Raw genomic sequence first — 13,419 nt, 5'->3', positions numbered from 1 at the left:
TATCCTGGCGGGCCACATGCTAAAGGTTGCCGATCCCTGGCATACAGTCTTATGTATCATAACAAATCAGGATTTATGAAAACAAAGCTCTGTCTAAGGGCCCAGTGCTGCAAGGTGGTAAGCACCCTCTGCTCCCTTCAAAACCAATAGAAACTGAGCACTCAGAACCTTGCTTGCTTGTGTGCTGAATGACTATATTAACTCCTCGCTTAACATTGTAGATATGTTCCTGAAAAATGCGACTTTAAGCGAAATGATGTTAAGCGAATCCAATTTCCCCATAAGAATTAATGTAAATGTGGGGGTTAGGTTCCAGGAAAAAAAATTTCACCAGACAAAAACTATATTATATTTTTATATATATATATACACACACACAAACATACACACACACACACATACACAGAGTATAAGTTTTAAACAAACAATTTAATACTGTACACAGCAATGATGATTGTGAAGCTTGGTTGAAGTGGTGAAGTTAAAGGGTGCAAGAGGATGGGATATTTCCACTGCTAAATGATGAACCGATATTCGGCTGAGCCTTCAAGGGTTAACATTGTTGTTAATGTAGCCTCACACTCTACAAGGCAGCACGAATGGAGAGAGGGGAGACAGCATGGCAGACAGAAACAGAGACACACACTCTGTGTGTGTGGCGGGGGTGGGGGAGAGAGAGAGAGAGAGAGAGAAATGCACATTGCCCCTTTACGTATGCTGACCCCACTCTAAGTACATTGCCTTTAAAAAGATCAGGAAGTTGAGACAGCAGCTGTGGCCAGCTCTCTCCGTCCTGCGCCCTGTTGTGTCTCCCCCCTGTTCTATATCGAGAAGGGGTAAGCAGGCGAGGCAGGAATAGGGGGGAGGGAGACACCCTGACATTAGCCCCACTCTTCCCTCCGCCCCTACACAGCAAGCAGGAGGCTCCTGAGAGCAGCTCCAAGGCAGAAGGCAGGAACAGCACTTGGTAGTGGGGGGGACAGCTGAACTGCCCAGCAATTGATAGCCTGCTGGGCAGCTGCCGCACAGGGAACTTAGGAGAACAGGGAGCTGATGGGGGGCTGCCGGACCCGGTCAACCCTGGTTCCAAGCCCCCACCAGCTAGCTGCAACGGACTACCCTTCCTGCAAGCAGTGGACAAAGTAGGTGGCTGCCAAACAACATTATAAGGGAGCATTGCACAACTTTAAACAAGCATGTTCTCTAACTGATCAGCAACGTAACAACAAAACAATGTTAACTGGGACGACTTTAAGCGAGGAGTTACTATACTGCAGGAGTTGGCAACCTTTCAGAAATGCTGCGCCGAGTCTTCATTTATTCACTCTAATTTAAGGTTTTGCATGCCAGTAATACATTTTAACGTTTTTAGAAGGCCTCTTTCTAGAAGTCTATAATATATAACTAAACTAGTGTTGTATGTAAAGTAGATAAGGTTTTTTAAATGGTTAAGAAGCTTAATATAAATTAAATTAAAATGCAGAGTCCCCCCAGACCGGTGGCCAGGACCTGAGCAGTGTGAGTGCCACTGAAAATCAGCTCGTGTGCCGCCTTCGGCACACATGCCATAGGTTGCCTACCCCGTTATACTGTGTAATGTTCCATTTCATAACTAAACATTTTAGTGTCACAACAAACAATGGGTCAACTTTTTCCAAAAATGCATATCTGAACAGCATGACAGAGCACTCTATAGAAATGCATGGTGGTCCATAGGTGCCTGTACCTCAAGATGTGCAGAATGCAATGAAACGGAGATTGTATTCCTGTCATGGTATAATTCCCCACTCTGAACCTTAGCATCTAAAAGATGGGGTACCAGCATGAATTCCTCTAAGCTCAATTACCAGCTTAGAACCTGAAGCACTGCCACCAACCAGGAATTCCAGTGCCTGGTACATTCTGGTCCCCCCAAAACCTTGCCCTGGGACCCCCAAGACCCAGACCCTCTGGATCTTAATACAAGGAAAGTAAACCCTTTCCCTCACCATTGCCTCTCCCAGACTTCCCCTCCCTGGGTTACCCTGGAAGATCACTGTGATTCAAACTCCTTGAATCTTAAACAGAGAGGAAAATTCACCTTTCCCCCTCCTTCTGTCTCCCCATCCCAGACTCTCCCTGAGAGAGAAAGTAATCCTAATACAGAGAGAATTAGCCTCTCTCACCCCCTTCCCTCCTTTCTCCCCACCAATTCCCTGGTGAATCCAGACCCCGTCCCCTGGGGTCTCACACCAGAATAAAAAAACAATCAGGTTCTTAAACAAGAAACTTTTAATTAAAGAGAGAAAAAACAGTAAAAATTATCCTTGTAAATTTAAAATGGAATAGGTATAGGGTCTTTCAGCTATAGACACTGGGAATACCCTCCCAGCCTAAGTATATAAGTACAAATTAAAATCCTTTCAGCAAAATACCAATTTGAACTCTTTCCAGCCAAATACACATTTGCAAATAAAGAAAACAAACATAAGCCTAACTCGCTTTATCTACCTAGTACTTACTATTCTGGACATATAAGAGACTGTATCAGAGAGATTGGAGAGAAACCTGGTTGCATGTCTGGTCACTCTCAGAACCCAGAGAGAACAACAACCAAAATCTAACAGCACACACAAAAACTTCCCTCCCTCAAGATTTGAAAGTATCCTGTCCCCTGATTGGTCCTCTGGTCAGGCGACAGCCAGGCTCACTGATTTTGTTAACCCTTTACAGGCAAAAGAGATATAAAGTACTTCTGTTCTATTAACTCCTACTATCTGTTTATGACAATTCCATACTTGGCTTGCTTTGAATCTAAATGGACATGGCTGGGCAAGATTAATTTTATACCCCAGTTGTTGACTTGAGGCCAAATTCATCATTATAGTAGCCTATGAGTCTATGCAGGGGCTGAGATGGCCTGCATCTCTCTAGTTTGGCCCCCAGCACAGGGAGCCAGGCCCATCCCTGAATGTCCCCTGCACTGACAACTTCAGTGTGGGCCAGCTTTGCCCCTGAGAAAAGTGTTCTGCATCAGAGTCTATTCAGAGGCCCATGTGACTGCCTTGTGGCCCCTTTGCAATGGCTATGATGGCACCAAGGGACTGTAAGGCAACCATGAACTGGGCCCCCAATCCATAGTGACAGTCCCCTGGTGTCTCCAGGGACACAAGGTCATTCTTATGATGTCAGCATTTTAATACAAATCTTCCCTGTCTTTGTCCTATTGGTCTGTTTTCCCCAATTCCAACTCCACTGGTTTCCTTAACATATTGGACAAAATCCTGCAAAATGCTGAGCACTCTCAACTCCTACTGAAATGACTTCAGTAGGAACTGAGGTCACTCAGCACCTCCTAGAAAGTACTTAGTACTTCACAGGATTAAGCTCTTTGAGCTGAAATTATTGCACTGGTCTCAAGGGTCTGCATACAAAAATTTTCTATGCCCATGACACATCCACATTTTCAAGAACACATCCTCTACAGAGTCTATCCTACTGTACCATTCCCGGAAAACATGCCGAAATCTACATCCACTATTTGTTTTGCCAGTGTGAATCACACACATTTATAAAGGTGTCCCCTTTGAATGATATGTTACTATGCTGTTTGATTTTTCTCCAATATTTTCACATGCCTATGAGTGTGACTCAAGTCAGAGTTTGGCCCAAAGATTTTTAGTAGCAAAACAACATTCTTTATCTCACTAAGGTTCATAATGGGAAATAGTATTTTAGCTTTTAAAATATTAATAAAAGGTTACAAATAGTAAGAATTTGATGCATAAGAGCTAATGTTATTCCAGTTTAGCACAAAGCAGAGACACAGTCCTCCCAGACCCCAATACCCTGATCTTTCATTTTCTTCCTTGCTTCACCTGTCATTCCATATATTATTCCCAAATATAGCCATGTTGATTTCTCCAGTGTTTCTGTTTCTAATAATCTTGTATCCTTTGTCCTTAATGAGCTCATGAAGTAAAGGAAAAGATGTTTACTTTAGTTACAAACAGAAGAATCATATAATTTACTTAGGAAAGATTGCAGCATTTCAAGCATTTCTTTGGGATAATTCTAGCTAATCCCCCTGGCCCACCCTTCCACAAACACATGCACTTTAAAGAGTTTGTTTAATTACAACTAACTTAAAATTTCTGAGTTTTGGTACTAAATCATTGCTCACACATTCATCCATATATTGCAGGGTAGTCAGAATTGTTTTTTTTTCTTATTCCACTAACAGATAACAGACGTGTCATTGCCATAAATGGGACACATAGCTACCAGCACAATTGCAAATTCCTGGGATGTCTGAGACATCTCTCTCTTAACTTCCCTTTCTTTAATATATACACTGTGCACACCAATACATTCATTAATATACAAATTTCCTGAACATATAATGTCTCATCAATCAATACCAGTATATTTCCACAATCCTATATGAGTTGCAGTCTTAACAAACAAATACTTTTAGACTCTAAACACTTACTGTTATGAGCATTAGACTGATACTTATGGTACACAATCAGCATGCAGCTGTGCTGCAAAAATTAGCACACAGTCAAATTCGTTTTATTCTCCAGCTACAACAGAACCATTTTAGCTGTCTGGAGCAAATGTATTCCAAAAGTACAAAGCATTTTAATTATTTGTTCTGAGCTAAGCACCGTAGGAAATATGCTGAACCACAGAACCAGCTACAAATAACAAAATTACATATTGCTTTCAAAAAAGCATGTGGTTATTGCTTTGAAGGAGAGAGATTTAAAAGTGCTTAGTATCGGCGTAGCTCTGCTCTCAAGTAAATCAATTTAACACCGAACTTCTGAAAATCCCATCCTAAGCCTGTATATAAACAAATAATGGTTACATGAAAACAACCTAAAATGTGTTCCATTCCACTGAACGTTTTGACATGCCTGATCCCTTAGTACAGTGGTTCAGTATCAATGCACTGTTCTAATCAGCAGGAAGACTGTAATGGAAGGCACCTTGGCTGGAAGAAACAGTTTGATTGTGTTGCTGAAAAACTAGACCTCACATGTAGTTAGAGAGAAGACTATAAATTCCAAGGTGGTTGCACTGAGAAATGGCAGGGCAGAGCAAAAGGCCCAGAACAAACTGCTCTTTTTTGATAATGTTAGTTGCCATGGGTCCTGACCTGCTAACAAAATACTGAAGAATAACACTAAACTTCTGGCAGCTTTTAAAAAGTTCAGTATTAAATCTAAAGCTCATCTGAAGTTTCCAGCAAATCTCAATACAGAGGTGAACCAGAGAGTCTCAAAAGCATGAGCCTTTCAACATGATTCTTCCTTAACTACCTTCACTTTGGAAGCCAGGAAGGTTCTCCTCATCTTTTATTACCCAGACTCTGACCTCTTCCTATTGCTGCTTTTGTAGATTAACTATTGGGATGAAACTTTTCTAATAAGGGAGGCCCAAAAAGCCTGGTGCAGGCTGTATCCCATAACTAGCTCCACTCCAGAACACAAAGAATATTGTGTATGCAATTCACTTCAATTTATCTCCACTAGCCCATAAAGAATACGAAAGTCTTTCCTAAACCATCATTTCCAACATGTTTATAGTCCACTACAAATAGGGTGACCAGATGTCCCGATTTTATAGGGACAGTCCCGATTTTTGGGTCTTTTTCTTATATAGGCTCCTATTACCCCACCCCCTGTCCCGATTTTTCACATTTGCTGTCTGGTCACCCTAACTACAAAGTGAAACTTGAATATAAAAGTTGGGGCCCAATCCTGCAGATCTTCCACTGATTTCAATGTGTGTTTTGCTTTCATTGAAAGATTTGTCCACTAGCTGAGGATCTTTGTGCAAAACCTAAACTTGTGACTTTTCATTTTAGATAAAATACAGCATAATATGGATATAGAAGCATAAATACAATATTGAAATCTAATATTATATTATTATTACTACCAGCAAAAATTATAAAAGCACTTCATAAAGGACTAGATTATCAAAAAAGAGAAACCCAAATGAGGCACCCCCTTAGCCCCATATGTGCATATTTGATCACCTGACTAGCATGTGAGGTTGTGACAGTCTAGGAGCTGATACTTGAAGGAGCCCAGCACTTGCTTTTTAGAGGGGAAAATCATAATTTCTGCATTTTTAAAACTTCAAAGTTACTCCAGGTTGTCTCCTTGAATAGCTATCACTTGGCTTTGTGGTTTCAAATCTCACACATTAAGCAGGTCTTGGCTTAGCCAATTCCTGGATAGGAGGGAGACCTTTAGAAAAAACATAGATGTGTCAGGAAGTTGTATTTGTGAGTCAGCTGGTGATACCCTTCTCCCTTAGTAAGTACTGAACCAACATCCCTGTGTAACATTAGAATGATATTGTGTTGTTAGAGGTGCTGTTTATGGATGAGATGTAAAACTGAGGCCCTGATCATTTGCGAATATCTGAGATTCCACAACCTCTTTCTTCAAGGATAGGTGTGTTAACTCCAATATTTTGGCAAAATACCAACTCTAGTAATTATATTCTACTGACTCAAATTCCTCCCAGAGTTTCAGTTGAGGTCAGCATTTTTCTTCACTTCTTGATGTGAACTGGTGTACTCAGTGCTCTTAAACACGTTGCTGCATTCCACTTGTAAGACAGCGTCTCCTGGGGTGCTTCAAAGCTTAGCTGTTTCATAATTGTCTGCTCTTCAAGATCATCCATTGTAAAGGTGCTATATAAATGTGAAGTCTTATTCTGAATGAACTACAATCCTTCCAGTGAGGATGACAGTACCTGCACTTACATTAAGCTTTTCATTGGTAGAACTTAAAATGTTCTACAAAGCATTATTATTCCTTCTTTAGAGATAGGGAAGCTGAAGCACAGAGAGGTTAAGTTACTTGTCCTTGCATCTCTTGACAACTTACCCCATGCTCAATCCACAAGACAACCATCCTTTGGGCATGTTACAGGTTGGCTGGCCCAGTAAATGAAGTAGATCCAGCTCCCCTGTGCCAGAACAAGGGCTCCCATTTGACCAATTAAAGAGAGCAGGGCTGCTCCAGAAGGCTATATGGAACCAGGGAGAAGCTGAGAGAGACCTGATGAGTGAAGGTTGCTTTAAAGCACTGGTTCCTGAAGGAAGGCTGAAGACAGGAAAGTAACAAGAAGGGTTTGCTGGCTGGTGTCCCCAAGTTAGAGAGCCAGAACTGGAGAGGATGGAAGGCAAGAGAGCAGGAGAGGGAATTGACTGCTGGCTTCCAAGCTGGAGAGTTGGAGCTGAGGGATGGAGAGGGCTGAAGGCACTGGAGCAGAGGAGGAGTTTACCTGTTAATGTCTGCGCACTGGAGAGCTGTACTCAAGGGGAACAATGAGAGGGCCTGGGGAAGTGAGGGATGCTCCTCTACTAAAGATATCCCAACAGAGAGGCTGTAGTGGTTCCTGTTGGGAAGAGCAGTGCAGCTGAACAGGGCAGGGTGGCTGTTTTGGCAGAAGGACAGAGAAGGACTGACAACGAGTCTAGGTATAGTGGAAGGCACTGGCATGTGGGGCATCAAGGGGTAAGTTGTTGGGATTTTAATGACTGCTTGCACTGGCTAGTTTACTCAAAATCAACTGACAAAGTGTTTTGGTTTTGTTGCAAAATATTTGACAAGAATGACAAATCTTTGCTTGCACTTTTTGGGTACAATTACTGGCACAACGTAGCTGATGCTCTGAAATAACATGAAAAGTCACCCGGTGATTTTACGGCCTACTCCAAATGGATGGAGGCTGAGTCCAGGCTCTAGCTGAATAAATGCATAGACACAAAAAGCCAGTGCATTGTTAATGTAGAAACCCAGCATTGCAGGAACATGCTCAAGCATCTGATCTCAATTACCCTCTTCTTTGCAAAGAATATTTTGGCTTTCCAGGTCTCGTCAGATAAGTTGTTCACTGAACATAATGGTAATTTCCTTGGTTTGGTACAGCTTCTTGGGAAATATGACAATGGCATGTAGTACATTGAGTAGTTCATAAAGAAGCTATGGACCATTACTGCAGCAAAACAATTCAAAACCATTTGATTTTATGGCAAGGAAGGTGCTTGATAACATATTGATGCAGCTTGGCAAAGAAAAGTATTATGTCATCCGACGAAGTGGGTATTCACCCACGATCATGCTCCAATACGTCTGTTAGTCTATAAGGTGCCACATGACTCTTTGCTGCTTTTACTACGCCATAATAATGGATTGCACTCCCCACGTTAGTCACAGTGAAAAGATGTCATATACAGTAAGATTTGCTGATGACAAGGATGGCTGTATCCAAGAAAATGAACATTTTATCTGTTTCCAATCTGTGGACGACTCTACTGGAAAAGGCCTAACAGAACTGTATATGAACATTTTGAATAAGAATAAAATAAAGCTTCAGGACTGCTGCAGCCAAGGCAGCAACAACAGCGCAAACATGAAGAGAAGAAACAGTGCCATCCAGGCATGGATCCTTGTGCTGAATCCAAAAGCTTTCTTCATACCTTGTGGTTGCCATTCCCTCAATCTGTTTGTGTCAGATGTAGCGTCCTCTTCTTTAGATCCAGTATCTCTCTTCGGAGTACTGCAAAGGATATATGTCCTGTTTCAGCATTACGTATCAGGTGGGAGATCCTCAAAGACAATGTTACAAATCCGACTGTGAAGCCACTAAGTGACACTTACTGGGAGAGACGCATTGACAATATAAGGTCAGTGAGGTATCAAGTGACTGAGGGTTATGACACCTTGATGGAACTGATGCAGTCGAGTAAAGCTGAGGCCGGAATCCAGCATGAGGCATGAAGCCTGGCAAACCAGATCACTGACTTCAAATTTCTGGTCTGAGTTGTGATTGGGCACGATATCCTGTTCCAAGTAAACGTTGTAAGCAAGGCATTACAAACTCTGTTGATGGACGTCACAACCACTGCTACTTTGATGAGAAGCTGCCTTGATTTCATTGTGGCCTACAGACATACCAGATTTGAAGATGCCATCACTACTACCAAAGAAATGGTGGAAAACTTAGGAGTTGAACCTGTCTTCAAGGAAACTTGTTTCATCAGAAAAAGAGACAGTTTGGTTACAAGGGCAGAGATGAGGCAATGGGAAGTTTGGCAGAAAAATTCAAGAGGGAGTTTATTTTTCTAGATGGAATTTATTTGCTTGCTCATTGACACTGCTCAAGCGTCCATCAGAGAAAGATTAGGACAAATGAAGCACCAAAAAAGACCTGGGGGGCGGTTTGTATGACCCATAGTAAGCTGCTGGTGGACAGGAGAATGCTCATGAACAATTGTACAAACCTTCAGCGGACTCTGACACATGGGGAAAGTTTGTATGTCAACGGTAAAGATCTCTATGTCAAAGTGGACAACATCCATCACATTTTGCAACACAAAAAGCACTCTCCACTCCAAGTTCTCCAAATCATTAATGATGAAGAGCTCAAGGACATTTTTCCTAATGTGTGGATAGCTTTGGTCTATGGTCGGCTCTTCCTCTAATCAACGTTGTAGTCTCTCCCTGGGACCTCTCCATTTCTGCTCTCTCTCTTATGAGATATGGCAACTAGAATGAGACACTGTATTCCACGTATGGCTATGCCATTGATTTATATAATGGCCTTACAATATTTTCAGTATTTTCCACCCCATTTTTGTAGATCATAATATTTTGCATGTGTGTGTTTTTTATTAAACCACCACTGCACAATGAACAGAGATTTTTTTTTACAGATACCCGTCTCTTTCTCCCAAATAGCTATAATTAGCTTAAAACCAAGTAGTATACGAGTAGTTCAAAGTATTCCTTCCACTGTATCATACCATGCATCAGTCATTAATTTAATCTGACACATGCTGTTCATTCACCTGGTTTTGCTAATTCCCTGTTACATCTCCTCTCATTTTCACTAATTCAAGTAATTTGTGTCATTTAAAACTCTTGCCACCTTTCTGCATACCCACCTTTTCCAGATATTAATAAATGTATTAAACATCACCAGTCAGGTATAGCACTTCAGGAAAACTTTTGCCATGTTGAAGACTTCACATTTATTCCTAAACTTTATTTTTGGTCTCTTGGGCAATTTTTAATTCCTGACAATACTTTATCTCTCAACCCAAGGTGATATCGGGGTTTTGTTTTGTTTTTTAAAAACTGTTTTAAAATCCCCTGCTGTTATGGCAGGGTCTGAGTTAGTGTGTCCTGTCTGTGAGGAGAATGCTTCTGATGATGAATCTGCAGAGGTCGGGAGGCTGTGTGAAGGTCAGAAGAGGTGGTTCAGGAAAGCATTCTTTCAGGATGCAGGTGGATTGTAGTTGTTTAATGATATGGGTTCCCGTGTAAGAGGTAGGTGACAACCAGTGGTGTGCTGGCAGAGAGGGGTTTATTTCTGTATTGGAGCAGGTTTTCTCTGGATATTTGGGTGGCCTGTTCCAGGACATACCAACTCAAAGTCGCACCACATCCTGCCAGAACAACAGACGCAAAATCTGCAGACATATCTCCATTGCTACAATGATCAACACCTCCTCCACAAGACACCTTTCAAGATCTATGGGCCCTTCACATGTCTATCACAATGTGGTATAAGTCATCCAGTGCATTAAATGCTGCAAGAATAATTACATGGATGAAACAATCACTACATTCTCGAATGAACTCACACAGGAAAATGAAAAAAGACAAAAACTCCAGATCACCTGTGAGTGAACACTTTTCACAAAGAGCTTAAATTCATAACTCTGCTAGACACTAAAAACTATGGACCGGACAGAGACACTGGATTTGGGTTTCTTAGAACAATCTGTAATCCACTAACCCTCTCTTTTTGTCCTATAACTGTGTCATAAACAGATAAGTAAGAGTTAATAGAACAAAAGTGCTTCATATCTCTTTTGCCTGGAAAGGGTTAACAAGAACAGTGAGCCTGGCTGTCACCTGACCAGAGGACCAATCAGAGGACAGGATACTTTCAAATCTTGAGGGAGGGAAGTTTTTGTGTGTGCTGTTAGTGTTTGGTTGTTGTTCACTCTGGGGGCTCAGAGGGATCAGACGTGCAACCAGGTTTCTCTCCAATCTCTCCGATACAGGCTCTTATAAGTTCAGAATAGTGAGTACTAGGTAGATAAAGCGAGTTAGGCTTATGGTTGTTTTCTTTATTTGCAAATGTGTATTTGGTTGGAAGGAGTTCAAATGTGCATTTGGCTGAAAGGAGTTCAAATTGGTATTTTGCTGAAAAGATTTTAATTTGTACTTGTATACTTAGGCTGGGAGGGTATTCCCAGTGACTATAGCTGAAAGACCCTGTACCTATTCCATCTTAAATTTACAAAGATAATTTTTACCTTTGTTCTTTCTTCAATTAAAATTTTTTCTTGTTTAAGAACCTGATTGGTTTTTTATTCTGGTGAGACCCCAGAGGACTGGGTCTGGATCCACCAGGGAATTGGTGGGGAGAAAGGAGGGAAGGGGGAGAGAAAGGTTATTTTCTCTCTGTGTTAGGATTACTTTCTCTCTCAGGGAGAGTCTGGGAGGGGGAGAGAGAAGGAGGGGGAAAGGTGAATTTTCCTCTCTGTTTTAAGATTCAAGGAGTTTGAATCACAGTGATCTTCCAGGGTAACCCAAGGAGAGGACGCCTAGGAGAGGCAACGGTGAGGGAAAGGGTTTACTTTCCTTGTGTTAAGATCCAGAGGGTCTGGGTCTTGGGGGTCCCAGGGCAAGGTTTTGTGGGGACCAGAATGTACCAGGCACTGGAATTCCTGGTTGGTGGCAGCGCTACAGGTTCTAAGCTGGTAATTGAGCTTAGAGGAATTCATGCTGGTACCCCATCTTTTGGACGCTAAGGTTCAGAGTGGGGAATTATACCATGACAAACTGCAAAGGTGTTAAGGAGCCCTTCTACCTTGAATGGTCCGTTAGAACAGGGTTTCTCAAACAGGGGTCGCCGCTTGTGTAGGGAAAGTCCCTGATGGGCCGGGCCAGTGTGTTTACCTGCCCCGTCTGCAGGTCCAGCCAATCGTATATGTATGATGTAGAACAGATGGCTATAAAAGAGTTTCTGGTTTATAGGCACTCAAATACTACAGTGATCAGTCGACATGGACTAAAATAGGCTGATGCAGGATTGAGACAGAAGGCACCAGAACTGAGGATTTGTTTTTTTAATGTGCAATGTCCTATTTTATACTTTAATATTAGAGTGTCTGAGTTCTCTCTTCAGTCAGGGGCATTTCAGTGTTTATTTACCTTCACTTAACTGTTCATTTCTAATGTTTAAAGTCAAAGCACCCTAATATTTATTGGTATGTGTGGATAGATAGATAGATAGATAGATAGATAGATAGATAGATAGATAGATAGATAGAGCTAGAAAAGACTAAGTTTTATATCTGCTTAAATTTAAACATTGTTAACCTGTCTGTATACATCAAACAGTAATGTTAGACAAGAATGAATGGATATTTTACACTTTATTTAGAGTACACTTGCCTTTTAGTTTACTGCAAGTCTATACAGATTTGAATTAAGACACCTTGAAATGGCTCCAGCTATTTTGAATACTGAAAGGGAAAATTTTCAGTCAGGCATTAAAATTCCTGTCATTTACTAAGCCACTTCTCTAAAACTCTGGAGTTGTATATATTGTAAGGTCATATTTAGTCTACAGTAAGACACCTATTCCAACTATTTTATTCTACTGGAAAGTATCTTCTTCACAAGTATTTTTACTGGCATTCTTGGCAACCTCTAGTCACAGAAAACTAAGGATACAGGATGGTTATGATTCAGCTGTATGTAACACTTTAACCACATTAAACTTGTAAGGGTGAGATGTTATTATACAGACATTACCATGTCCGTCCAAGCATTAATGCAAATTACTAAATTCTGTGTAATGTAATACATAGTAGTTATTTCATGGACTGTGTTCTGCCACCTTACTGATTGTTAGAGCATTACCTTTCTATACAAGAAGCTCCACTATACATGAGAAGTACAGTGGTACTAAATTCGGGTAAGTGTGGTAGAACTGGCCTTTATATTAGGATTAAGTTATAATGCGATATCATCCTACTGACCCCGGACATTTCAAAATCATGAATGGATATTGTGTATCCCACAAAGTTTCCTATGGGCTAGATCAGGGATTGGCAACCTTTGGCACATGGCTCGTCAGGGAAATCTGCTGGCGAGCCGGGACAGTTTGTTTACCTGCGGCATCTGCAGGTTCAGCCAATCGCAGCTCCCACTGGCTGCGATTCACCGTTCCAGGCCAATGGGGACTGTGGGAAGCGGCGCAGGCTGAGGAATGTGCTGGCTGCCACTTCCCGCAGCCCCCATTGGCCTGGAACGGCGAACTGGGGCCAGTGGGAACTGCGATCAGACGAACCTGCAGATGCCGCAGGTAAACAAACCACACCGGCCC

At 41.6% G+C, this 13,419-nt stretch overlaps 1 protein-coding gene and 1 long non-coding RNA gene across 2 annotated transcripts in view; one reads left to right on the top strand and one right to left on the bottom strand.

The window, feature by feature from the left end:
- LOC127050884 (uncharacterized) overlaps window positions 1-11,379 on the top strand; it is a 66,104-nt gene extending 54,725 nt beyond the window's left edge. The window contains exon 2 of the long non-coding RNA XR_007774347.1: window positions 11,268-11,379. This is a non-coding gene — a long non-coding RNA (uncharacterized LOC127050884). The remainder of the gene's footprint in view (window positions 1-11,267) is intronic.
- COL4A1 (collagen type IV alpha 1 chain) overlaps window positions 1-13,419 on the bottom strand; it is a 224,624-nt gene that overhangs the window by 202,899 nt on the left and 8,306 nt on the right. The window lies entirely within an intron of this gene.

Source organism: Gopherus flavomarginatus, chromosome 1, assembly GCF_025201925.1.
Source record: "Gopherus flavomarginatus isolate rGopFla2 chromosome 1, rGopFla2.mat.asm, whole genome shotgun sequence".
In the NCBI taxonomy this organism is placed as follows: Eukaryota; Metazoa; Chordata; order Testudines; family Testudinidae; genus Gopherus; species Gopherus flavomarginatus.
This window is presented reverse-complemented; position numbering and strand designations above follow the sequence as displayed.